This window comes from Macrobrachium rosenbergii, chromosome 6, assembly GCF_040412425.1.
Source record: "Macrobrachium rosenbergii isolate ZJJX-2024 chromosome 6, ASM4041242v1, whole genome shotgun sequence".
In the NCBI taxonomy this organism is placed as follows: domain Eukaryota; kingdom Metazoa; phylum Arthropoda; class Malacostraca; order Decapoda; family Palaemonidae; genus Macrobrachium; species Macrobrachium rosenbergii.
Window position 1 is genome coordinate 20,375,534 of NC_089746.1, and position 25,249 is coordinate 20,400,782.

Genomic DNA, 25,249 nt, shown 5'->3' on the forward strand with positions numbered 1-25,249 from the left:
ATTGCTGGCTCAGTACACAATATTTTGATTGGCTTCCTGGGGATGAGTAAGCTGTCTGTAAGGCGGGTGTTACTGATGTTGATACCAAAGTGAAAGCTTCCAGGATATTTATGATTCGTACCCAGCCCATTCCATACAATATCCGTATGGATAAGTAACCCAGCTAGAGATTCAGAGCTAGCTGAGGATATCGTAAGGTTTTCCACCTTCCTAAATATTCATCAGTTGATGCTGTCTGTGTTTTGGTCTTTTGAGCGATTTATCATATTAGACTATTTGAAATAAGGTCAAAACAATAGCGGGGAGCTAAACTCATCGCAAGTGCGGCATTTGAAAAAAAAATCAATCAAGATAAAGCCCCCAAGAAACCTGCAAACAGGCGAGCCGTTGCGCCAGGACAAAGAACCTGTCCCAGGGGCAAAAATTAGTAATTTTAGCTTTGAATTGTTGTCTCCTACCCCTTTCTTAGCCAAGCTTGTATCGTCTGATTCCTAAATTCAACTTCCACTTAAGCTGCCACCATTTCGGGAGCAAGAGCTAAGTCCACGACAGGGTGGCAACGCATAAACATTGGCAGATGAGTGTGTTTAAGAAATGCCTTTTTTTCTGTATTACTTTTTATACGTTCAGCCGAGAACTTTGAAAAACACTCGCGACGATTTGAAAGTTAGCCCGTTAGACCAAATCACTCAGTCAGTCAATTTAATAATAAAGTTATTATTCATGCTTATATACAAGGTTCCATAACTTCTCCCACATGAGATTGATATTTCTTGGACGATTTTGCCCTTCTTTATCTTGCTTTCCAGCGAAGTCCTCTATTCATATGGCTGTAGCTACTGCTGATAATGATGATGTAACTAAGAAAACAGCGCACACAATTCCATGAAACAACCAAAACCAAGCCTAAAATCAGCATTTCCGGAAAAAAAAATATTCCTCGGTAATTTAAACTAAAACATATATATTGATAATTGATATAATCACGGGATTGTTTGAAATGTAGAACTGGATCCGTGCCAAGGATAAGTCGAATACTAAAATGGCCAATTCATCTTACACCCCTAAAATCATAAATGCCATACTCTTTCCGATACGATAGTTTTATCATTTCGGCGATATTATCAAAATATGAAAAAGAAATAGTAATGCATAAAGTAGGAATCTTCACCATTTGGAATACGAAAACAAAACTACTACTACTACTACTACTATTGTTACTATTGTTGCTACTGCTGCTGTTACTACTACTACTACAACAACTACTACTACTACTAATAATAATAATAATGATAGTGCCTATAATAAGTTTTATATTCAGTATATTTCATATTTTACCCTGTTGCTTTCCCCTACTGGAGCTGCATACCTGAAGCATTTCCTCCTAGGCTAAAAATAGTAGTATTTAGAGGACACTGAGTTCAATGACCATAATTTCCTTTTGAAGGAAGAGAATATACGCATTTGTCAGACGAACCGGAACGTGAATTTTAAAAAGATGTATAAACAAGTGTACATGAATCTAAAACTTCAATTCTCATTCAGTAAAATACGAGTCAGAAAACGCCAATTATTGCAGAATTAATTGAGTGTACTAATTAAGAAACTGCCTGAAAGGGTAGGATTGATTACTGCTCTATTTTGTAAGTCATACGATACATTACCCTCTGTCTGTCTGTCTCCCGTTCTCTTCTTATTTTGCTTATGTATATATATATATATATATATATATATATATATATATATATATATATATATATATATATGAATATATATATATATATATATATATATATATATATATATATATATATATATATATATATATATATATATATATATAAGTATACATGCTCAAGGAAATGTGACGCCTCGCAGCAACTTCTCTCATAAGGACAAAATCTGGATACTTTCCAAAACAGCAATTTTAATCAATAAATGCACGCTGCGACGAACACACTTAAATGTACTGTACCACTACAGTACACTACTTCACGTTTAAAATCTAAGCACATGTGACTACGCCTGCCATCGGAATCACCAATTACAGCGGTCATGTATCTACGCATGCGCACAAGATGCTAAGGACAAACTGAAAGTACTATAAAAACCACGTTCGAGGATATGCTTATCTTCTGTTTCTGGTATCTCTCACAGAGCAAAGGTGCCGGATTAGATTTCTTCTTCATTAAAGAAGTCTACAGATTCCGCAGAAGATTACAGCATCAGCCATCGAAGCCACCAAAATGAACACAATCCTTGGGTCCTCTCTCTTCTTCCTGCTCTTTGTGGCTTACCAGACAAGGGTATTTATATGAATGTATATTTCTTGCAGTTATATGTTTTTACAACACTGGCATTTAATGAACGACCTCAGTTTAACTGACAACAATATTGTTAATCCATTTTCCTTTGCATTTCACGTCATTCGAAGTAATTGCCTAAAGACAGTTGGTAAAAAGAAAATTCAGCGATACTGGTAAATATTTTTAGCTTCTCTTTTCGGTTCTTCTGTTCTGTTTTCCCGAAGTTCAGTTGATACTTCTTTGAAGCAGAGAGAAAAATAAAATCCTAGGAATTGAAGAACTTGTCCTGCGTCAACACTTAGACCTTCAGAAAACGGGACTACATTATGGTACATTTGCAGTTTTAGCAATTTATACAGTGAATGTCATAATTTATTGTTGAAGACCTTCTTAATACAATTAACATATCAGTAATTTACGATAAATCGAAAGAGGAAAAATGGGTCTTGCTAACTAATCGCTTCTCTTCGCCTCTCTGCAGGTAGAAGCAGGTGAGTGTAATCAATGGAGTCTGAGCTGGTGCTTCCGTCACTTTGTAAGTATGAAAGTCCAGTTTGCCGAGTGATGAGATTGCCCCTTCACCTACAGAAGAACCCATCACATTCTTGGATGACATATCTTTATAACGTAATTACCATAATGAAGTAACAAATGAGACTGTTTTAACGTTACTCAAAGTTCCAGGTTCATAGTTCGTGGTGTCTTCCTTGTGATGATTTTCAATGTCTGATACTAGTTACAAGTTAAAAGGCATGAAGAAATGAATGTTTATCATACGATGTCATACCATAATTCTTCAGCTATTCAACATCTTAGCATACAGTCTTTTAACAAACCCCTTCCTCTGCATTTGCTCAAACAGCTAGCCAAAGAAACCCAGGCTATGACCTACAGGGGAGAACTAACGCCTTGCAGCAGCTGGACGCCCAAAGCTGGCTGTTATAGCCCGAGGTGCGCACTTTGTATTATAGGATTAGGGGAAACGTATACGACTTTTTACATAGCTGTTTGGCGACAGTCTCAGTACATTCTGATATGCACCAATAAGAAAAAGGGGACAAAGAGAGAAAGGAAAATAAAGTCTTGGAAACCTTAAGCAAAAACAAGGGTAATATATATAAGTATATAATATATATAATATATATATATATATATATATATATATATATATATATATATATATATATATATATATATATATATATATATATAAAGTGTCTGTGAAGTCACGATGGATAGATATACGGATGCATGCCTACGTGCATGTGCTTTTGGAAAGTGACAAGGAATGAGAGAAAATCATGATACTGGGTTTCCATTCAGGCGATTGGTCAGAATATTCTTTTCTTTGTCTTATGTTAACAGAGGGTCGGTCTAAGTATACCACAAGATTGACACTTAGAACTGACACTGTATTTTTTCCCAGCTACGACTGTGTGCGCCCCGAAACCGCGTTGTACATCAAATGCTGGATTCTGCCTGAAATCGAAAGACTGGGCCACTTGCGACAAAGAGGTAGACTCCAAGTTCTGCGTCGGTACCGACTGCGCCTGCTGCAGGAACAAGGGTAGGTCTCTCGTCGGAATTCATATTTTCTTTTCACTGCCGGAGTCTTTGACAGGTCTGGCTGGCTGAATTTCGGTTTTATATTGCGAGAGAGTTTCCTGACCTTTTTATACCCTGATGTCACAAACTTTTACTAGAACAACTAATGATGTTTACATATGCCTTTGCATACCCAATTTTTACTCTACGTTTCCAGATTTTGGAATTGTCATTGTCGTCCTATTTGTACGTAATATGAAAGTTCAGATATTTCATTTTTGGGAATCACAGCACGACTTTCTTTGTAATCCTTCTGAATAATATTAATATTATATATATATATATATATATATATATATATATATATATATATATATATATATATATAATATATATTTATATACACCGTGATTTATATGATTTATATACAATCATTAAGCTACAAATGTCATTTAATATCCAATTCACGCTACTTCGGGAATATCCCCGAATGGGAATTTTTAAGTGATAAACGGATTGGTACTGAAGTGTCCCGAACACTCGACACAGTACCTTCCAACGATTCGGTCGACGGTAACCACTGAGCCATCAAGAGAGGTACAAGTTAATGCCGAATTTGCTGTACTTGTTTACCCATCGACAGCAAGGGAAATTGTACTTAGCGTCGGCATTAATTTATACTCTCTTGATGGCTCACTGATTGCCGTCGGCTGGAGCCGTTAGAAGGTACGGTGTCGAGTGTTCGAGACATGTCAGTACCAATCCATTTATCACTTTAAAATTCCCCTTCTGTAATAATTCCTCTTTAGGGATATTCACGAAGTAGCGTGAATTGGATAGTAAACGACATTTGCAGTTTAACGATTGTATATTAATCACAGTGTGATGAAAATGTCATAAAAAGAGTTACGTGTTCCAAACATACCAGTCTGCTATCATGGTGGAGGTGGGTTAATGCCGACGCTAAGTACAATTTCCCCCGCTCTCGATGGGTAAACAAGTATGGCAGATTCGGCACTAACCTATACCTCTCTTGATGGCTGAGTGGTTACCGTCAACTGGAGTCATTGAAAGGTACCATGCCCAGTGTTCAAGACACTTCAGTGCCAATCCATTTTTCATTTAAAAATTTCCCTTCGGGATAGCCTACTCCCGAAATAGCGGGAATTGGATAAACGACATTTGTAGCTTAATGTTTGTGTATATATATATTACTGCTAGCACCTCACTGAAACTGGATGGTATATAGCGGAGATATTTATTCAATAAAAGTTACAAGCTCTCCAGGACTAACAGTCCTCATTGTCAAGTATCCGTCGAATGACCGGACACGTGGTCCAGCTGTATTTATACGTGTGTGGGGGAGTGGATTAAAGCCCTTATTCCTGCAATTAACCCCCGTCTACTGTCGTGACCTTGGCCTTTTTCTGCCCGCAGTTCTTTCCAAGTATGAAATTTCCATGTGGTTTCTTGTGTTTTTGCGTTTCTGTTCTATTGTAAAGTATACGATTTTTCTTGATAGGCTGTCTCCAATAGAAAAGAAACGCAAAAACACAAGAAACCACACGGAAATTTCAGAACTGGGAAGAAGTGCGGACAGAGAAAGATCAAGGTCACGAAGGTGGGGCTACTCAGTAGACGGAGGATAATCTCAGGAATAAAGACTTTAATCCACTACCCCACACACATATAAATACAGTTGGACCACGTGTCCGGTGATTCGATGGATACTTGACAATGAGGACTGTTAGTGCTAGAAAGCTTGTAACATTTATTAAATAAATATCTCAGATAGACACCATCTAGTTTCATTGAGGTCCTGTCAGTAATTCCATTAATGCACAGATAATTGTATAAGTGATATATATATACATATATATATATATATATATATATATATATATATATATATATATATATATATATATATATATATATATATATATATATATATATATATGTTATATATATATATATATATATATATATATATGTTATATATATATATATATATATATATATATATATATATATATATATATATATATATATATATATATATATATAATGTATATTATTCAAAATGATTACAAAGAAAGTCGTGCTTTGACTACGAAAAATTAAATATCTGAGCTTCCATATCAAGTACAAGTAGAACGACAATGCTAATTCCAAAATAATTTATTGCAAAGATGAAAACCACAAACGCAAAAGAAATTACCACGACTTGAAATCTGTCCAGATTTACACATACTTTGACTTACACATAATTCGTTGTCTTCACTCAGTATGCGTCCGTGCTGCTGCGTGCAAAAATCAGGAGGTTACTGCTTCAGGAAGAAGGCAAATGCTTTGAAGCAACACGTCTGCAATGGTAAAGTGGTTGCAGGAGGCTGTGGATCCAATAAATGTTTCTGCTGCGTTCCAGTAACTACAGTGCCTACCGTACCTACAGTACCTACCGTACCTACAGTACTTCCCACGTAAGAAGAATGATTCACTTAAAGGATATGAAACTCTGTGTATTGGCAGATATATATATATATATATATATATATATATATATATATATATATATATATATATATATATATATATATATATATATATATTATATATATATATAGAGATATAGTACTGGCCCTGGGGGAGAGAGAGAGAGAGAGAGAGAGAGAGAGAGAGAGAGATGCATCTATAACAGACAGGAATGTTAACTACAGGTGCAGTTCTTAATTTTTTCGGTTTCTTTTATTTTATTTTATTTATTTACTTATTTTTTTGTAAATTATATATTGTGATAACTGGAATGTTACCTTCAAGTAGTACTTTAACAATTAAAAGATTATAGCTCTCTCAAAATCTTAGGTCATTTAACAAAAAGAGCATGCAGGCACATTATTTTTGTCTCTTCGTGAATACGAAGGAGTATTTATTACTTAATAATTACTGAGAACCACAGATGAGTTTGCTTAAAACTTATGACTAATCCTATCTTGGTTCTTCATACAGCCACAGTGGTGCCACAATCAAAACGCTTGCAAGAGCTCAGTGCTTAGATCGTCACTGCTCGATGGTTGTCAGACCCTTCCCCCCCCTGGAGATGATACTTCAATCTATTCACTGGTCAACTTATTATTTGACATGCGGCAGTTACTGTTGCTGAAATGTCAAGTGATTTGAAATTATTTCCAAGATACGACTCAAGTTTGTAACTACCTACAAATGGAATGTTATGTTTACAATTGGCCTCAAATACATCTTCTGCATGCTTGACTTTTTTTTCTTATCCTTATGAATTAACTCCTCTGGCGAAGGGATTAAAACAGCATACTATATAAATACTTGATCCAGGTGGATCTCATAAATCATCTTGTTTGTTGTCGCCTAAACTTATTCATAACTTGCAGTATTTTATACTAATTCACATACATCATCACAAAACTGTTACGTTGTCCAAGTCACACAAAGGTAATACTGCTGCAGCAAGGGTGCTCATAGTTCGATGGAAAATAAGTTCATCAAAGATGTACAGTTCACAGAAAGTATCACACCTTTGTTGCAGTGCGGCAGTGACTAAAGTGAACTTTTAGGTATCATAAAATTAAAGCAGCTAGTAGACAGAACAATCTAGAGATATTAAGCAGAGAACATTACTGCAAAATGGTCCATTACAAATTAAGTAAACATGAGAATGTTTCAAAGTTCACCTTTAAGCATATGAAATTCTGGATTAAGTGTGACTATAAACTGTGGAAGTAACTGAAATATACCTTCATTACTACATTACACAATGCTTGAGAGTAAATTTGATCAAGGTGTACTACTGAAGAAATCCTTTTGTCAAAAAGCAAATTGGCACTCACAAGTTTTTCACGCACTTATTTAAAAAAAAATTGCTTAGCAGTGATTTTTGCTGAATTCAACTCGAATTTCTAAAGATGATGATCACGAAAGGGACAGAAGGCGCCAATCATGAATTGTGATTGTAAAGGAAAGTTCAGACAATTTACCATTCTTCTCAGGGATCTGTGAACTATAGAAACTATCATTATCATAATTTCTAAAGTCAGATCGTTCGCTGCTCACGTTTTTTGCTGATACTCAACCCTCCATATTTCCTCGTCTTATTTCTGCCTTTTTCTTTAATCAACATTTTAGGTGTTCAGAATACTTCACAAAATTCACATACATCCTGGAGGAATGACAGAGGTCAAATGGCTAAATCTGCTCATAAGAAATTAAGCGGATTATTTATGTGTTATCAGTTCTTTTCTTCATAAAGCCAAAGCTTTATGTTGGTATGAAACGTGCATTTGGAATCTGTTCTCTCAATGCCGTTCTGCTCGGAAGAAGGTCCATGGATATGAGGTAGGTAACTTGGTCAAAATTCAACTTATCAGTCTCAGGAACACCTGCCACTGTAATACTACGAGGTATTTTGCTAACCATCCTATTCTGCCACGGGAATAATAAATGCAGAGACAGCTCAGATGGTGACCTGCAAATCGGGGAGCTCAAAAAGGTCAGCTGCTGACGAAAAGTGGATGCCATTCATAACATGGCTGTGAATGACAGAAGTTTGGCTGCACAACTGACAGCTGAAACCAAAGACAACATTGCCTGGCTCAGCACACAATATTTTGATTGGCTTCCTAGGGATGAGTAAGCTGTCTGTAAAACGGGTGTTACTGATGTTGATACCAAAGTGAAAGCTTCCAGGATATTTCTGATTCGTATCCGGCACGCTCCATACAATATCCGTATGGATAAGTAACCCAGCTAGAGATTCTGAGCTAGCTGAGGATACCGTAAGGTTTTCCACCTCATCAGTTGATGCTGTCTGTGTTTTGGTCTTGAGAGCTTTATCATATTAGGCTTTTTGAAATAAGCTCAAAACAATAGCGGGGAGCTAAACGCATCAGAAGTGCGACATTAGAAAAAAATAAATCAAGATGGAACGCCCAAGAAGCCTGCAAACAGGCGAGCCGCTGTTCCAGGGCAAAAATGAGTAATTTTAGCTTTGAATTGTTGTCTCCTACCCGTTTCTTAGCCAATCTTGCACCATCTAAATCCTAAACTTAAGTTCCACTTGAGTTGCCACCATTTTAGGAGCAATAGCTAAGTCCACAACAGGGTGGCAACGCATAAACATTGGCAGATGAGTGCGTTCAAGAAATGTCTTTTTTCTGTGATACTTTTTATGTGTTCAGCCGAGAACTTTTGAAAACACTGGCGACGATTTGGAGGGCAGTCCGTTAGACCAAATCAGTCATTCAGTCAATTTAATATTAAAGTCAATATTCATGATTAAATAAAAGTTTCCATAACTTCTCCCATAGATTGATATTTCAGGGCGGATTTTCCCATTCCGTATCTTGCTTTCCAGCGAAGTCCTCTATTGATATGGCTGTAGCTGGGGCTGCTGCTGATGATGATGATGACGTAACTATCATTACTAAGAAAACAGTGCACACAGTTTCATGAAACAACCAAAACCAAAGCCTAAAATCAGCATTTCCGGAAAAAATATTCTTCCGTAATTAAACTAAAACTCATAAATTGAAAATTGCTATAATCAAGGGATTGTTTGAAATGTAGAACTGGATCCGTGCCTATGATAAGTCGATTACTGAAATGGCCAATTCATCTCACACCCCTAAAAGCAACTTCCATAACTTTTCCGATATGATAGTTTTGTCATTTCGGCGATATTAACAAAATATGAAAAAGAAATAGTAATGCTTAAAGTGGGAATCTTCACCATTTGGAATATAAAAAAAAACTAGTGTTACTGCTACTACTACTACTCCCTGTTGTTGCTGCTGCTACTACCACTACCCTCCCTCCTCCTCCTCCTCCTCCTACTACTACTACTACTACTACTAATAATAATAATAATAATAATGTTATGCTAATAATAATGATACTAACAACTACTCCTACCCTGTTCCTCCCTATTGGAGCTACTTACCTGAAGCATTTCCACCTAGGCTAAAATTAGTAATATTTACAGGACACTGAGTTCACTGACCATAGTTTCCTTTTGAAGGAAGAGAATATACGTATTTGTCAGACGAACCGGAACGTGAATTTTAAAAAGATGTATAAGCAAGTGTACATGAATCTAAAACTTCAATTTTCATTCAGTAAAATATGAATCAGAAAACGTAGCATATTACAGAACTAATTATATATGTATTATGCATTTTTATATAAATTACATGTGTAATATATAAATTTATATATACACATATATATATGTACACATATATATATGTACTATATATATATATATATATATATATATATATATATATATATATATATATATATATATATATATAATGGGTCTAGGCGAATTTACTGACAGCAATTCACCGACAACAATTTACCGACAACAGTTCATCGACAACAGCTCATCGACATGCTCAGTTTATCGAGTGCACAATTCACCGACAACAATTGATAGAAAATAAAAAAAAAGTCTTAAACAAAATTCAATCGGACTAGTGGAAAATAAAATATTTTCATTGTCTTATAATTGGTGACACATTCAGATTGCAGCCTTAGTTAATGTTTCATTACTTATTGGTTGTTTCGGCATTTAACCTTTTATCTTTGATATATGAAATAATTACTTGCTAGTCTTTATTTAGGATATTAGAAAACGATGTAGATTTTTTCAGTATTTATTAAACATGTTTAAAATATACAGTAAATAAAGCAACTGTACAGTCATGGGCAAAATATTTAAGAAACAAAATATTTCAGAAATAAATAGATGTATAAAAACCACAAATTGTTTTATTTAAAATCAGAAAAGCTAGATTATGGGCTATTGCCCGTAGCTAATCAATGACATCGCTATATGAAGAGTATTTTTCAACAATCCGTTTTATGCGTTCAGAACAATCACGGTATTTCTTTCTTGATGGTTGAGATGAAGTACCAGCTAAGAATTGGTCAACTTTTACATCATTATAATTTTGTTCCTTCTTCAAGAAGTCGAAAAATTTCCATATATTAGGTGGTGCCCAGCAACTTGTGTTTCAAAAGTTCGGTGCCAGCCTTCTACCGCATTATTTGTCTTCGGTAGGGATAGTAAAGCAGATTCATAAACATTCCACATCTCGATCTCAAATTTGGGAGGTCTACGACGGTTTCTTCTGTCAGGACGGCCTATCCACGTATCTTCAAAATAGTCCACTACGGCTTCTGCTTCACTCGGGAGGATATCAGCATCACATAGCAATTCAAATGCACTGACTACCGAATCAACAGGCACATATGCTATGGCGGGCAAATAACGGAGATTTAGAGCAAATTCTGCATCCTCTTCATATCTTCTTTTCAGTCCATTAGCCTGGATGGCACGAAAGATACACTGCGAAAAATGGAAGAAACATCCTTTTAATACCACGCTTGGGAATTCTTTTTTGCATGCCTTTATCATTGCGTGTTCAAAATCAATAGTTATCGAGGAAGGAGACGAAAAATGTGTATTGATCTTAATCTTCTCTAGTAGCGTATTGTAAGATGCTTCTGACTTATCTGGAAGTAATGCATAGACAAGCGGAATTGCTCTATTTTCTTGAAATCCATGGAATGTATATAGCTGATAAAATAACAATGGAACGGTTTTGAATGTTCCGTCCCCATACCAATGATCACTATTTGCTAGAAGATGAGTGTTACGTGAAGTAGCAAAAATTAATATGCGATTTTCAGTTGGTCCAGAATCGAAAATTAAAAATTTTTCACCTCGAAACGTTTTCGTATACTCGCTAGTAAGAGTCAATTCACTTTGGCACTGTGGAAGTGGTGGCAGGCAATTATTCTCAAATCTGATACTTCTTATTGTCCTTTTCATCGTCTGTGTTTTCGGAAGCCTACAAGCAGCTGCTTCGCTGCAATTCTTAAGCTCGTTTGATATTAGTGCATGAGGTGCTTCTGTGGAAGATTTGGCTTTTTTACGTATGTTTTCCACAATTTTTTGTGCTTCACACTCGGCTGCATCACAAACATGATTATGCTCAGTCACTTCTGCTACAATTTCACCGTCACACGTAGTTACTCGCGCTTTGCACCTTATTTTGTGATATTTGTCACATTTCCAGTACGAGTATCTTATCTTCACGCTCCTTGTCTTTATAAAAGAAATAGCCATGAACAACAACCTTCTTCTTTCCTTTTTCGGATTCTATAAAATGGAGAGGCATGATGGGCTATGTAGTGAAAATCCTTGTTAACTAGACCATTTATATTTCTTACTGAAGTAAGAAAATACACTGTTATTATTTTGAAACTCAAGCTAATTTGGTAATTTAGTGCATCGGCTGTTTCTAAACTACCTGTTTAGTATTAAAACCTTATTTGGTGATTTATTGCCTCGGTTATTTCATAACTACCAGTTTAGTATTCAAACCTTTATTTTATATGTGGCTGGTACAGTCTTGTCAATGATCTTTCCTTTTTTATCTTAGCTTAATTGTTGTCGGTGAATTGATCAATCACAATGTCGGTGAATTGTGCAGTCGATAAATTGAGCATGTCGATGAACTGTTGTCGATGAACTGTTGTCGGTAAATTATTGTCGGTGAATTGTTGTCGGTAAATTCGCCGGATCCCTATATATATATACTCAAGGAAATGTGACGCCTCGCATCAACTCCTCTTATAAGGACAAAATCTGGATACTTTCCAAAACAACAATTTTAATTAATGAATGCACATTTCGAAGATCACACTTGAATGTACTGTGCCACTATAGTACACTACATCACGTTTAAAATCCAAGCACGTGTGACTACGCCTGCCATTGGAATCTACCAATTACAGCGGTCATGTATCTACGCATGCGGACAAGATGTTAAGGACAAACTGAAAGTACCATTAAAACCACGTTCGAGGATATGCTTGTCTTCTGTTTCTGGTATCTCTCACAGAGCAAAGGTGCCGGATTAGATATCTTCTTCATTAGAGAAGTCTACAGATTCCGCAGAAGATTACAGCATCAGCCATCGAAGTCACCAAAATGAACACAATCCTTGGGTCCTCTCTCTTCTTCCTGCTCTTTGTGGCTTACCAGACAAGGGTATTTATATAAATGTATATTTCTTGCAGATATATGCTTTTACAATACTGGCATGTAATGAACGATCTCATTTTAATCGGCAACAATATTGTTAATCCATTTTCCTCTCCACTTCACGTCATTCGAAGTAATTGCCTAAAGACAGTCGGTAAAAAGAAAATTCAGCGATACTTGGAAATATTTTTAGCTTCTCTTTTCGGTTCTTCTGTTCTGTTTTCCCGAAGTTCAGCTGATACTTCCTTGAAGCAGAGAGAAAAATAAAATCCTATGAATTGAAGAACTTGTCCTGCGTCAACCTTCAGAAAACGGGACTGCATATGGTACATTTGCTGTTTATCAATTTATACAGTAAATATCATAATTTATTGTTGAAGACCTTCTTAATGAAATTAACATATCAGTAATTTGCGATAAATAGAAGGAGGAAAAAATGGGTCTTGCTAACTAATCGCTTCTCTTCGCCTCTCTGCAGGTAGAAGCAGGTGAGTGTAATCAATGGAGTCTGAGCTGGCGCTTCCGTCACTTTGTAAGTATGAAAGTCCAGTTTGCCGAGTGATGAGATTGCCCCTTCACCTACAGAAGAACCCATCACATTCTTGGATGACATATCTTTACTGACAAATTGTTTTAACATAATTACCATTATGAAGTAACGGAAAGAAAAGAGACTATGAGACTAGTCAATTCCAACAACGTTACTCAAAGTTCCAGGTTCATAGTTCGTGGTTCTTCCCTGTGATGATTTTCAATATCTGATACTAGTTACAAGTTAAAAGCCATGAAGAGATGAATGTTTATCATACGATGTCACACCATAATTCTTCAGCTAATTCAACGTTTTAGCAACAGTGTTTTAACAAAGCTCTTCCTCTGCATTTGCTCAAACAGCTTGCCAAAGGAAACCGGGCTATGCTCAACTGCTCGGTTACTGCTACAGGAGAGACCTTGCGTCTTGCAGCGGCTTGGTGCTCAAAGCTGGCTGTTATGGCCCGAAGTGCGCTCTTTGTATTGCAGGTAAGGGGAAACGTATAAGACATTTTACGTAGATGTTTGGTGACAGTTTCAGTACATTCAGTACAATAAGAAAAAGGGGACAAAGAGAGAAAGGGAGGGAAAGTCTTACAAAGCTTAAGCAAACACAAGGGTCCTATATATACAGATATATACACACATATATATATATATATATATATATATATATATATATATATATATATATGTGTGTGTGTGTGTATATATATATATATGTATATATGTATATATATATATATATATATATATATATATATATATATATACAGTATATAATATATAACATATATATATATTGTGTGTGTGTGTATGTTTGTGAAGTCACAAGGGATAGATATACGGAAACATGCCTACGTGCATGTGCTTTTGCAAAGTGACAAGGAATAAGAGAAAAACATGATACTGGGTTTTCACCTTAAAGATTGATCAGAATGTTCTTTTCTTTTTCTTATGTTAACAGAGGGCCGATCTAAGTATACCACATGATTGCCACTTAGAACTGACACTGTTGATTTTTTTTTTTTTTTTTTTGACAGATACCACTCTGTGCGTCCCGAAACCGAGTTGTACATCACATAATGGAAGCTGCCTGAAATCGAAAGACTGGGCCACCTGCGACAAAGAGGTAGACTCCAAGTTCTGCGTCGGTACCGACTGCGCCTGCTGCAGGAACAAGGGTAAGTCTCTCATCGGAATTCTTTATTTTTCTTTTTACTGGCGAAACCTTTGAAAGGTCTGGCTGGCTGAACTTCGGTTTCATATTGCGACCGAGTTTCCTGACGTTTTTATACCTTGGTGTCACTAACTTTGGTTTTACTAGAACAACAACTAATTATGTTTACATTTGAGCCCCTGCATACCCAGTTTTTACTTTACGTTTACAGTTTTTCCCTTTTCAATATCATTGAAAGGGGGAAGGTTTAGGGACTCAGGAAAACTGTCATATTAAATCAGAAAAGGAACCAAGAAGTTAGGGGATTGTGTATTTTCAAAGTGTAAATGCAGGATGTCATGGACTTTCCGATGTCACGCGGCTGTCTGAAACAAATAACACAAAGTTGCCCTGCAGCTTCCTTCGACAATGGTAGACTTCTACATAATAAAGAAAGTGAGGCCACTTTTCTGTTGAGGACGAAACGATGATTGAAAATATTACTGTTGCACAGGCCACTTAACTTTGCGTTGAAAATGGAATCCAAAGACTGCTTTCAACAAGTTCAGTTCTTTCTTCTCAGGTACGTTCTAAAGTTTTATAGTGATTGATGAGAAAAACAGGATTATGGAGGGTTAAATAATTATCAAAATCATGCATATGAGAACAGATAAAGAGAGGAAATTCTATGAAACAGACTGAAAAGTAATACAATAGAGAACCATGCGATCTTAAAAATCTTGAGATTAAAATAAGGGTGTTCGAAAGATTCTGATGTGTGCCATGAGGATTCCAGCACCAGCTAAATGAAGGTACAGTAGTGGAGTTTCTCAGTAAAATACAGAAGTGGAGAAGTAAAAACCGGTATTAGTGGTAAGATTTTTCAGAGTTACAGCAATATCTTTAATGAATATCGAAACAGGAAAAACAAATTTACAGCAACGGGATAAAGAGATAAGAGTAAAAATGTTATATATATATATATATATATATATATATATATATATATATATATATATATATATATATATATATATATATATATATATATACTGTATATATATATATATATATATATAGGATAAAGAGATAAGAGTAAAATGTTCAGGATAAATATATATATAAAATATATATATATATATATATATATATATATATATATATATATATGTGTGTGTATGTATATATATATATATATATATATATATATATATATATATATATATATATATATATATATATATATATATATATATATACAATCATTACGCTACAAATGTCGATATCCAATTCACGCTACTACGGAATATCCCCGAAGGGAAGTTATCACCGACGTGGAATTTCTAAGTGATAAATGATTTGGTACTGAAGTGTCTCGAACTCTTGACGCAGTACCTTCTAACGACTCCAGTCGACGGTAACCAGTGAGTCATCAAGAGAGGTGTAAGTTAATGCCGACGCTAAGTACAATTTCCCCGGCTCTCGTTGAGTAAACAAGTATGGCAGATTTGGCATTAACTTGTACCTCTCTTGATGGCTCAGTGGTTACCGTTGACTGAAGTCGTTGGAAGGTATTGTGTCGAGTGTTCGAGACACCTCAGTAACAATCCATTTATTTCTTAAAAATTTCCCTTCGGGGATATTCCCAAAGTAGCGTGAATTGGATATTAAACGAAATTTATAGCTTAATGACTGTATATAAATCACCATGTGAAAAAAATTTCATATATATATATATACACATACATATATACATGAATGAATTTTATCACATCACTGTGCTTCATATACAAGCATTAAGCTACAAACGTCCTTTAATGTCCAATTTACTATACCCCCGAAATAATATATTTTCATTTATGTTACCCGAAGCGGAATTTTTAGTTGATAATAAGTTCGTTGTCTCGTGGGCTCGAAGAACGGGAGAAAGAACTCAGGACTACAGTGACGCCTTAAACTACATGGCTATCAAGGTTCGAGCCCACGAGACGACGAACTTATTAACAACTAAAAAATTCCCCTTCGGGTAACATATATGAATATTTCTGAGGTAGAACGAATTGGATATTAAAGGATTACAAAGAAAGTTGTACTGTGATTCCCAAAAACTATATGAATATTTCTGAGGTAGAACGAATTGGATATTAAAGGATTACAAAAAAAGTTGTACTGTGATTCCCAAAAATGAAATATCTGGGCTTTCATATCACGTACAAATACAACGACAATGACTAATTCCAAAATCATTTCTTGCAAGGATGAAAACCACTAGTGCAAAAGATATTATCATGACTTGAAATCTGTCCAGACTTACACATACTTTGACTTGCACATAATTCGTCATCTCCTTTCAGTATGCGTCCGTGATGCTACGTGCAAAAATCAGGGAGGTTACTGCTTCAGGAAGAAGGCATATGCTTGGAAGCAACACGTCTGCAATGGTACCGTGGTTGCAGGAGGCTGTGGGTCCGATCAATGTTCCTGCTGCGTTCCAGGTAAGAAGAACGGTTCACTTCAAGGAAATGATACCAGGTTTGAGTATTGGCAGAGGCTATATATCCACATATATATGTGTATATATATATATATATATATATATATATATATATATATATATATATATATATATATATATATATATATATATATATATATATATATATATATATATATATATATATATAACACAGAGAGAGAGAGAGAGAGAGAGTTATGCTTTTGAAACAGAAATGTTAACTACGGGTGCATTTCTTAATTTTTTGGTTTTCTTTTATTTTATTTATTTATTTATTTATTTATTTTGTAAATGGTAAATTGTGGTTACTGGAATATTACCTTCAAGTAGTACTTTCACAATTAAAAGACAATAGCTCTCTCAAAATCTTAGGTCATTTGACGAAAAGAGCATGCAGGTACATTAGTTTTGTCTCTTCATGAATACGAAAGAGTTTATTTAATTACTTCTGATTACTTACTGTGAATCATAGAAGTGTTTGCTTAAAACCAAAGACTAATCATATCTTGGTTCTTCACACAATCATAGTGGTGCTACAACCAAAACGTTTCCAAGAGCTCAGTGCTTAGATCGTCACTGCTCGATGGCTGGAGGTGGAACGTCAATCTATTCACTGTTCAACTTACAATTTGACATGCGGCAGTTACTACTGCTGAAATGTCAAGTGATTTTAAACTATTCCCAGGATACAACTCAAGTTTTGGAACTGCCTCCACATGGAATGTTTACAGTTGGCCTCAAATACATCTTTCTGCATGCATGAATTTTTTTTCTTTTCCTTATGAAATTAAATCCACTGGCTAGGGGATAAAACAGCTTACTGTATAAATACTTCATACAGGTGAATCTCAGAAATGATCTTGTTTGTTGCCGCCTTAACTTATTCATAAGTTGCAGTATTTGATACTAATTCACAGACATCATCACAACAAAACTGTTACGTTGACCAAGTCACACGAAAGTAATACTGCTGCAGCAAGGGTGCTCATAGTTCGACTGAAAAAAAGTTCACCAAAGATGTATAGTTTACAAAAAGTATCACACCTCTGTTGCAGTGCGGCAGTGACTAAAGTGAACTTTTAGGTATCATAAAATTAAAGCAGCTAGTAGACAGAACAATCTAGAGATATTAAGACGAGAACATTCCTGCAAAATGGTCCATTACAAATTAAGTAAACATGAGAATGTTTCAAAGTTCATCTTTAAGCAAATGAAATTCTAGATTAAGTGTGACTATAAACTGTGAAAATAATTGAAATATACCTTCATTACTACCTTACACAATGCTTAAGAGTAAACTTGATCAAGGTGTACTACTGAAAAAAGCTTTTGTCAAAAAGCAAATTAGCCCTCGCAAGTTTTTCACACTTATTAAATAAAAATTGCTTAATAGTGATTTTTGCTGAATTCAACTCGAACTTCTAAAGATGATGCTCACGAAAGAGACAGAACGCCCCAACCATGAACTGTGATTATAAAGAAAAGTTCAGACAATTTATCATTCTTCTCCGGAATCAGTGAACTATAGGAACTATATTAACACAATTTCTCAAGTCTGGTCGTTTGCTGTTCACGCTTTTGCTGATACTCAACCCCCCATATTTCCTCGTCTTATTTCTGTCTTTTATTTTTATCAACGTTTTGGTTGTTCAGGATACTTCACATAATTCACATACATCCTGGAGGGATGACAGAGATCAAATGACTAAATCTGCTCACAAGAAATTAGCCTAAGCGGATTATTTAGATTTTATCAGTTCTTTTCTTCATCGTAGTAACTAAAGCTTTATGTTGGTAACAACCGTCCATTTCGAATCTATTCTCTCAATAGCGTTCTACTCGGAAGAAGGTCCATGGATACGAAGCTGCCTAACCCCTTTTCTTTTTTCTCTGTAAACTAGGTAACTTGGTCAAAATTCAACTTATCAGTCTTAGGAACACCTACCACTGTAATGCTACGAGATATTTTGATAACCATCCTATTCTGCCACGGGAATAATAAATACGGAGACAGATCAGATGGTGACCTGCAAATCGGGAAGCTCAAAAAGGTCAAATGCTGACGCAAATTGGATGCCATTATAACATGGTTGTGGATGACGCAAGTTTGGCTGCCCAACTGAGAGCTGAAAGCAAAGACAACACTGCTGGCTCAGTGCACAAATTTTTTTATTGGCTTTCTGGGGATGAGCAAGCTGTCTGTAAGGCGGATGTTACTTAAGTTGATAAAAAAGCTTCCAGGATATTTCTGATTCGTATCCAGCCTATTCCATACAATAGCAGTATGAGGATACCGTAAGGTTTGCCACCTTCCTAAATATTCATCAGCTGATGCTGTCCGTGTTTTGGTCTTTTAGAGGTTTATCATATTAGACTATTTGAAATAAGGTAAAACAACAGCGGGGAGCTAAACCCACCAGAAGTGCAACACTTGAAAAAATTCAATTAGGATGAAACGCCCAAGAAACCTGCAAAAAGGCGAGCCGTTGTTCCAGGACAATAAACATGTCCCAGGGGCAAAAATGAGTAATTTTAGTTTTGAATCGTTGTCCCCTACCCGTTTCTTAGCTAAGCTTGCACCATCTGATTCCTAAACTCAAGTTCCACTTGAGTTGCCACCATTTTGGGAGCAATAGGTAAGTTCACGACAAGGTGGCAACGGATAAACATTTGCAGACGAGTGCATTCAGGAAATGTCTTTTTTCTGTGATGCTTTTTATGTGTTTAGCCGAGAACTTTTGAAAAACACTCGTGACGATTTGGAAGCCAGTCCGTTGGACCAAATCAGTCAGTATATTTAATAATAAAGTCATTGTTCATGATTATGTGCAAGCTTCCATAACTCCTCCCACATGAGACTGATATTTCTGGGCCGATTTTACCCTTTCCAGCGAAGTCCTCTATTTATATGGCAGTAGCTGCTGACGATGATTATGACGATAACTAACAGTACCAAGAAAACTGGGCACACAATTCCATGAAACAACCAAAACCAAAGCCTAAAATCAGCATTTCCGGAAAAATATTCTTCCGTAATTTAAAGTAAAACCCGTAAATAGATAACTGCTATAATCAAGGGATTGTTTGAAATGTAGAACTGGATCCGTGCCTATGATAAGTCGATTACTGAAATGGCCAATTCATCTTACACCCCTAAAAGCAACTTCCATAACTTTTCCGATAAGATAGTTTTGTCATTTTGGCGATATTATCAAAATATAAAAAGAAATAGTGATGCTTAAAGTGGAAATCTTCACTGTTTGGAATATGAAAAAACTACTACTACTACTACTACTACTACTACTACTACTACTACTGCTGCTGCTGCTGATGATGATGATGCTGCTTGCTGCTGCTGCTTGCCGCTGCTCCTACTACTACTACTACTACTACTACTACTACTACTACTACTACTACTACTACTAATAATAATAATAATAATAATAATAATAATAATTTTTATATTCGTATATTTCGATACCCTGTTGCTTTCCCTATTGGAGCTACTTAGCTGAAGCATTTCCAACTCGGCTAAAAATAGTAATATTTAGAGGACACTGAGTTCACTGACCATAATTTCCATCTGAGGGAAGAGAATATACGTACTTGTCAGACGCAACCGGAACGTGAATTTTAAAACGATTCATAAACACGTGTACATGAATCTAAAACATCAATTATCATTCAGCAATGTATGAGTCAGAAAACGCCGCATATTGCAGAACTAATTAAGTGAACTAATTAGGAAATTGCCTGAAAGGGTGGGATTGATCGCTGCTCTATTTTTTAAGTCATACGATGCATTAACCTCTTTCTGTCTTTCTCTCTCGTTCTCTTCTTATTTTCTTATTTTATATATATATATATATATATATATATATATATATATATATATATATGTATACACATATACATTTATATATACATAAGTTCATATATACAGTATATGTATGCATATGACACATAAACCGAGACATTTTATAGATTCTCAAATATAAAGCCAGAAATTTTGTTTAATATTCAGCTCACTATACCTCCGGAATCGCTTACACCCACGGATATTGTGAGCAATATGTGCTTCATCACCGCAGTTCGAATCCCACTGGTGAAGAAGTACTTATCACTTATAATTCTGCTTGGGCGTAAGTTATTCCAGATGTATAATGAATTGGCTATAAAACGAATTTTATGGCTTAATATTATATATATATATATATATATATATATATATATATATATATATATATATATATATATATATATATATATATATATATATATATTGTATATTGTCAAGAGTATCCTCTCATACGCCATCTCACCAGTCAATAAGTGAAACGAAATCAGGAATATGCACCTAATTCATTTTTATCAATAAAAGAAAAAAAAATTCATTTATTTTAGTATGATTCACTGTAGGCAAGTTCGCCTCTATAAACCTCTCTCACCACTTCAATCTCCTTTGTTGCGAGACTGCTGAAATTCCTTAAATTCCAGGTGCTAACCCGGTCGGAGCTAATCGTCGCCCGAGGCAGGTCAGCTGGCGGGTTGAACATGTGCACTCCGCCATCTTGAAACTTCAGCCATGCTGCCCGTGTTCGCCATGCGGTCAGAACGATCCCAACGCCACCTAGGATGAGCAGAAACATAATCCTAGGAAGTGATAAAAGGTCTCTGAAGGACATGCCCGACCTTAGACTTGCTTGGAAGCTGATCCGGGACGGATATCCTGTCCCTTGCTCCTTTAACCTGCCCAATTCTAGCACGTGGCTGACAGTAACCAAAGTACCATTTTGCTGTGAAATTATTCACTTGCTCTCCCTTTCGCTGGCCGCCATAAGACGAGGAATTTCATCTCCTGATTAAGGTAAAGTACCGGATTTAAGGTTATTTTCAACAGTTCCGTCCCTATTCATTTCCAACTATTTTTCTGATTTCCTTTTCATAGTACGATAGATCTACAGTGAGACCTGTATTGCTTTTTATATTGGTGCTGTTTAATTTGCAAAGCATTGACATGAGGTGTAACATAAACTGTAAAATATTCGAGCTATTGGAATCGAGTTCAGTCTAGGCATCTTCTATGCAAGTCCTCGATTCCTTCATTACAGTGTTACTTTCGGTTGAGTAACGATAAGTGTTTTAATTACAGATTAGGAGTTAGTCAGCTGTGGATCTGTGCATCATCTTGTGTGCATAGCAGCCCCACTACATCATCACTTTGAAGCAGGCAGCCCATTGTGTTTCCTCAAGCAAATCCCCAGTCATTTGCTCCTTCATCTTGTATCACAGGACCGTGTTCTCCAGTCCCCAAAAGTACACTCCCATTCTTCTGATGTCTTTTCTTTTGTAAATATAATTAATTAAGTTCAACCCCAGGGTTTACCCAATCAATCCCCTCTTGAAGTAGGCCTTCAGCCATATTTTGATTTATATGTTTTTTAGCTGACCTCAAGGCCAGAGTCCAGATTTTTTTGCTATACCTAAGGTAAGTTGTGTAATATCCCTAATATACCTCACTGATCTAACAAGACCCCAGCTTAAAACCATATCACAGTAGTATATATATATATATATATATATATATATATATATATATATATATATATATATATATATATATATATATATATATATATATATATACTATATATACTACAGTATATATACATATACACGTGTGTGTGCGTGTATATTACAAACAATAAGCCATCTCCCTTAAAGGGGGTGGCTACAAAATATACAGAGCATTAGTCAGTGTCACGTTTATCCTTTAACTCTTGAATCAATGATGAATCTGCCGTGCAGAAGACTTCCAGAAAATTATCCACTTTACATCCTTATATATATTGTTTCAATCTTAACCTCTGATTATTTTATGGACTGAAATACATAAACTCCACCTGTCACATTCACCAATAATATGTATTGCAATAGGCACAACGAGCTTCCCTCTTTCCTAATATTTTGCTAACACTTTCTACTGAACGCTTTAAGATTCAGAAGGGGAATGAATGAAGAAATTATCCTTATCAGAAGGGATTCGAACCCACGCTAGTTAAAAGACTGAAGAGGGAGACCGAGTTATCATGGAATGCTTCCAGGTAAGACACAAAAGAAATGTGTATAGTAAATTTTGGGATGATAAAATCACAGGTTTAGTGAAGGAAAAAAAGAAAGCAGGTAAATAATAAAAAATTAATTAATCGATTAATCAGATCGAGAGGGGAAAAAATGTAGTATCGGAGAGAAGTAAATGCCGAGAGATTAATGTAACTTTCAGAATATTTGTAACACTGACTCTCGCAGATATAAGGAGGGCAAATAAAAAGTTGAGAAAGGATAAGATGCCACAAGTTGACTTGTTTACAATTGAGAGTCTATGGAACAGTGGTGTTAGGGTGACTGAGTGGCTGACCTCTGTGTGTAAAGCATTTAAGAATGCAGGAAGGGTACACAAATTTTTTGAACGAGTAAGAAAAATTGCTCTTCAGTTATACAGGCTATGGGTAGAGTGATAAAAGAGAATGTGTAAGTATTGCAGAGGCATAACATTGCCAAGTTCGTATGGGAGGGCGTCTGGTTAGATCTTGAATAAGAAAGAAAGACAGATAACTGAAGAACTGGTGTAGTATGAGACAACGATCTCGTGAAAAGAATAATTATTCTATTGATTACGGCAAAAGGAAATAGAAGCGAACGATACAGGCACAGCATGACGGGGTGTACCAAGAAAGATACATTATAGGATTTTGAAGGAATAAAAGGAAAAACAGAGTGGGTTTAGACAAGGTCTAGAGTTTGGATAAACTGTTCCTTATGAAACAGTTGTGTGAGAAGATGGTGAGTCATTGGATAAAGAATAAGTTTATGGTTGAATCCACACAGATGAGGACAGAGAGAAACGGTGTGTAAATTAATTTGTAGAAAGCAGTTTGAATATATATTTTCTGTTTAAAGGAAAGTCATGTTTCGATATGTATAAGTAAAACCAACTTTTTTGTTGTAAAAATAAGTTTCAAATACGTTATATATCTCTATAGTTGCTCGATTTTTTTCCCACGGATTGAGTCATGAGATGTCAGAGATACGGATGCAAAGATCATGTATGAAAAATGGGGTCGCGAATGAAGCGATTTTTGTCGGTGATGTCGAAGAGATCCTGTAAAGACTGGTAACAAAGGTTACAAAAGGTAGAATGGACTTGAATTATATGAAAGTTATTTCGTAAATGTAACAGAGATGGTAGACTAATGGAAGAGGAAAGTCACAAAATAGGTGAGAATAAGAAGCTCTAGAACCACAGCAAAAAATTTGGAAGAGAAAACGAGGCATATCTTTGGAAGCATAAGTTAAGATTTACGAACTGATTGTTGAGTCAGCTTTGCTTACGGAACCAAAGCGTAAATAATGAACGCAAGTGACCGAAAAAGAAGAATTGAGACTGTTGATACGAAATTTTGCGTTAGTTGCGTGGTGAAGAGGAGGCTAGCAACCTAACCCCTACAGATTTATTAAAAACCAGCTAATCTGGGGGAAGTCAACCCCTTCAATGAGGAAAAAGGGGTATATAGCAACGAGTTAGGTGAGAAGGAGAATTCCTTTTATTTCCTTTCAATGTGCTTTATTACGCTGACGTTTCCGGACCATGTGTCCCATTTTTAAAGCTATAAATTAAAAAGACAACAGAAATAAAAATAGACTCAGATTTTAAAAACGAGAAAAAAAGTTTTTACATAAAAGTATAAAAAGAAACATAACAGAAAGGAACAATGGTTATCAACACCTCTATACCTCTCGTGAGTTTCCGTTGGAACCAAAACAGACCCTGAATGTCACTCAGCGTTTGCCTTCAGCACTATTTGGTAACCAGTGTTCCTTTCTGTCATGTTTCTTTCTATACTTTTATGTAAAATCTTTTTTCTCGTTTTTAAAATCTGAGTCTATTTTTATTTCTGTTGTCTTTTTAATTTCTAGCTTTCAAAATGGGACACATGGTTCTGAAACGTCAGCATAATAAAGCACATTGAAAGGAAATAAAAAGAATTCTCCTTCTCCCCTAACTCGATGCTGTTCATCAGGTATATACACACATTTGCTACAGG

General features: G+C 35.6%; 1 long non-coding RNA gene across 1 annotated transcript; it reads left to right on the plus strand.

Moving 5' to 3' along the window:
• Positions 1 to 13,785: 13,785 nt before the first annotated feature.
• On the plus strand, positions 13,786 to 17,904 carry LOC136839727 (uncharacterized). The gene is made up of 4 exons (XR_010853441.1): positions 13,786 to 13,959; positions 14,514 to 14,654; positions 16,984 to 17,124; positions 17,673 to 17,904. It is a non-coding gene; the product is annotated as an uncharacterized lncRNA (long non-coding RNA).
• Positions 17,905 to 25,249: the final 7,345 nt, after the last annotated feature.